This window comes from Grampus griseus (genome assembly GCF_964374135.1).
Source record: "Grampus griseus genome assembly, chromosome: 16".
Lineage (NCBI taxonomy): Eukaryota > Metazoa > Chordata > Mammalia > Artiodactyla > Delphinidae > Grampus > Grampus griseus.
The window spans coordinates 18,504,101-18,508,415 of NC_139010.1; the positions used below are offsets into that span (position 1 = coordinate 18,504,101).

The window sequence follows — 4,315 nt, forward strand, 5'->3', positions numbered from 1 at the left end:
AGTGCAAACCAATATCCAGTTCTCCTTTCTTTCCTGGGAATACAAGGCTACAGTTTGCAGTCTGCTTGCACCTAAGCGGAGCCATGTTACAGCTCTGGCCAAGTAAATATGAATGGGAGTGATGTGTGGCAGTAGAAAAGCAAACACCATCCTTTCATTCTGTTCTCTTGTCTTAGCAATCATGAAGGAGGCTACATGGTAAGATAACCACAGTGTGAAAGCAGCCTGAATTATTTTTCTTTTAAAGCAAGTAACTGTTTTATGTATTTACCATCAGTGTGAGGCAGATGTAAATGAACAGGAATATCTAGAGGATAATTCCTATTGAAAAACATTTCAAGGTGTCCACAGACTGGTCAGAATACTATGGTACTCTATGGTATAAACAACTAGTCAGTGATATTTCCAATTTATTTCACTTTTAGTAATAAAACATTTTTCTTATACACGATTGAACACGTATTTTACTTTAAAATTAATAGTCACAGTTGAAGAACTGCCAAGCTGCTCAATCTTAAAACCATAACAAATGTTGCACCTTATTATTTTAACTAAACAGTAAGACCTTCTGTTTTGATTATTCCTGGTAAATTGCAACTTTGTATCTCAGTAGTTTCCATTTGCCAAACAGTCATGACAAAGAGTTTAACCTGGTGGCTACTGCTTTCAAGGGATTCTATCAGATGAATCCTCATTTCCAGTGCAATAGCTGTTGGCAGTCCTTTGCTGAAAGTCCATCCATCAGGACTTCTCTATCGTGGTTAGTTAAGAGTCGTGCTTTTGCTGTCAGGGCTTCATTCTGCTGAATATGATATTCCTGAAATTTAATGGATATTCTTTGCATCATTTAAAAATATTTCTATAAGCAATGTTCTGAGCAGGTTATCTCAACAGGTATTACTTCTCTTCCTGTGAAATCTTTAACATAATCCAAAAAGCATATTTCTTTAAGTTTATAGTAGGTTCCAAGAAGTTCATTGAACTATTTTAACTGATCAGATTCTGGTATTTGTGCAGCCATATTCTTTTGGTATGTTTATCAGTCACTTTTTCTGATGCATGAGTTTCCTTTCTTTTCTGGAAAAGCAGCTAAACTTTGCTTGAATGTCTCCTGTGAGGCCTGATTTCTTCCTTAAGCACAGGCCCTCCCATTTGGTACCAGTATGAGGCAGAGAGGCTAGTCTTGGGACAGAGGGTTGGGGTATGGGTGGGTGCCTGGCAGCTGGATGGCAGAGAACCTAATGTTAGCACTTGATTTGTTGAGTCACCACATGGGGACAGCTGCCCCAGAGAGTTGCCAGGACCTACAGTGGTTTTTGCTTGAGTGTAAAATAATTTTTACATGTTTAAACCAGTGAGATTTTGGATTAATTTGTCCCTGAAGAATCACTTGTCCTAATCTGACTAATATGGGTGGCACTGGGAATTGCAGTCATTAGAGATAGAGAAGAAAGCCTGTAATAGCAATAGCTAGCCCTTATTAAGCACTTACTCTCCAGGATTTGTCCCATGTACTTGAATGAATTGTCTTTTTTTTTTTTTTTTTTTGAGGTACGCGGGCCTCTCACTGTTGTGGCCTCTCCCGTTGTGGAGCACAGGCTCCGGACGCGCAGGTTCAGCGGCCATGGCTCACGGGCCCAGCCGCTCCGCGGCATGTGGGATCTTCCCGGACCGGGGCACGAACCCGTGTCCCCTGCATCGGCAGGCAGACTCTCAACCACTGCGCCACCAGGGAAGCCCCACACAGAGGAATTTAATAGCACACCTAGGGTCACAGAGTTTATAAGGTTTAGAGCTGGGATTCAAACCTGCATTTGGTATGATACCAAGGTTCCTTTACTTCCTGAATATGCTCTAGAGTCATTTGGTTTATTCACGTGTTTGTAACTGTCTAAGTCAATGCAAAAATAAGACTTGTTTCTCAGGTGTCAGGTGAAATAGTTTTTAGAGGAGCATGGTAGACTTTTGTCTTCCAAGAAATTTCTTAAGATTTATGGAACTTTATTTCCTTAGGGGCAAAAGGGGAAATTTCTGTTTCATATGACCTGCTTTGTTTTTATAGTATGTTGGGCCTATATGTTGGGCATAGAATAGGATTAGAGCCAAGTTCTTTTAGGATTTAGGAATGCTGATGTGATTAATTTGATCTGATTTAACAGTGATGACAGCATAGAACAATCAACAATTTTAATAAATTAAATTTCATTTATGTGTCTTCTCAGAAGGACTCTGTCAGTTTAAGTAAGACTTGGTGCCTTGGTTGACTATGAAGTTTGTTTTTTCTTTTGACTGCGTTGGGTCTTCATTGCTGTGTGCGGGCTTTCTCTAGTTGCAGTGAGCAGGGGCTACTCTTCATTGCAGTGCGCGGACTTCTCATTGCAGTGGCTTCTCTTGTTGTGGAGCACGGGCTCTAGGCGTGAGAGCTTCAGTAGTTGTGGCACACGGGCTTAGTTGCTCTGCGGCATGTGGGATCTTCCTGGACCAGGGATCAAACTCCTGTCCCCTGCAGTGGCAGGTGGATTCTTAATCACTGCGCCACCAGGGAAGTCCCGCCTATGAAGTTTTGAACTGAGCCTGGCTCTTCACTATGAGGATCAAATCCTGAAGTCCTGGCTGTACTCATTCAGCATGTCTTTGACTCCTTAAGGAATTATTACTTTAATGAAGATGAAATCTATTACTTTAAACATTTTTTCTTGATAATAAAAATTCAACCATGACCCTCATTAATGAACTGGCAAATTATTTTACTCTACCCTGTTAAATGTATTAGTTGGTATGGGTTGCTTTGGAGATATTTTTAAATACATTTTTTTGATAGATATTTAAAAATATTGATTCTTCAGAGTGCCCTGAAGAATCTGGGAGAAGTCTGGGGGCAGGGAAAACACAAGATGAACTGAGACATCTTGTTGGGCAAGAAAGGAGGGAAATACTCAAAGACTAATAGGGGTGTGTGTGAAAAGATATTCAAGTCAGCTTGAAGGGATTACTCTTGGCAATACTGGGGGACTGTTTGAACATAAAAAAGAATATTGACTGTGACTGATTGTAGAAAGAGAAGAGGAGCCTTTTATAAGTAACTTAAGGGGAACAATTCACTGTAGAAGCAGTATATGCAGGTTAAGAGCTTGGTCTGGGTTCCAATCCTTGGTCTGAGTTTACTCTTTGCTTGTAAGTTCTTAAACCTTTCTATGCCTCAGTTTCTACATCTGTAATGTGGGAATAATAATAACGACAGCAACAACTACCTCAGATGGGTGATAAGAGAATTAGCTAAGATAAAATTTCTAAGTAAAGTATTTAGAACAGTCCCTGCCACATATATCATGTGCTAAATAATTGTTATGTATTATATTACTTTTATTATTATTGTCTATAATGCCCACTACCCATTAGGGAACGGCCATACCAGCCCTGGGCTTTTTGTTGTTGTTATGGAAAATTGGTTTTTTTTTTCCCCAGCTTTTTTGAGATATAATTGACATATAACATTGTGCAAGTTTAAGGTATGCAATGTATTGACTTGATACACATATATTGCAAAATGATTACCACAGTAGTGTTAGTTAATACCTCTATCACCTCACATAATTACCATTTTCTTTTTGTGGTGAGAACATTTAAGGTCTACTCTCTTAATAACTTTCAAGTATATAATACAGTATTGTTACGTGTACTCCCCATACTGTACATTAGATCCTCAGAACTTACACATCTTATACCTGGAACTTTGTACCTTTGATCAACATCTGCATTTTCCCCACACTCCAGACCCTGGTAACCACCATTCTGTTCTCTTATAGTATTCTTATCTGGCTTTGGTATCAAGGGAATGCTGGCTTTATAAAATGTGTTTGGGGGTCTTTCCTCCACTTCAGTCTTTTCAAAGAGTTGAGAAGGATTGGTATTAATTCTTTAATGTTTGGTAGAATTCACCAGGGAAATCATCTGATTCTGGGCTTTTCTTTGTTGGGAGATTTTTTTTTTTTTTTTTTTGTGATACGCGGGCCTCTCACTGCTGTGGCCTCTCCCGTTGCTGAGTACAGGCTCCGGACACGCAGGCTCAGCGGCCATGGCTCATGGGCCCAGCCGCTCCGCGGCATGTGGGATCTTCCCGGACCGGGGCACGAACTCGCGTCCCCTGCATCGGCAGGCGGACTCTCAACCACTGCGCCACCAGAGAAGCCCCTGTGTGCAGGTTTTTGTGTGAACATAAGTTTTCACCTTTTTTTTGGGTAAATACCAAGGAGTGCAATGGCTGGATTTTATGGTAAAAGTACGTTTAGTTTTGTAAGAAACTGCCAAACTGTCT

General features: G+C 40.4%; 1 pseudogene across 1 annotated transcript; it reads right to left on the reverse strand.

Moving 5' to 3' along the window:
- Positions 1-691: 691 nt before the first annotated feature.
- LOC309834709 (mitochondrial import inner membrane translocase subunit Tim9-like) lies at positions 692-1,021 on the reverse strand (annotated as a pseudogene). Its single transcript has one exon. The product of its transcript is annotated as a mitochondrial import inner membrane translocase subunit Tim9-like (transcript).
- Positions 1,022-4,315: the final 3,294 nt, after the last annotated feature.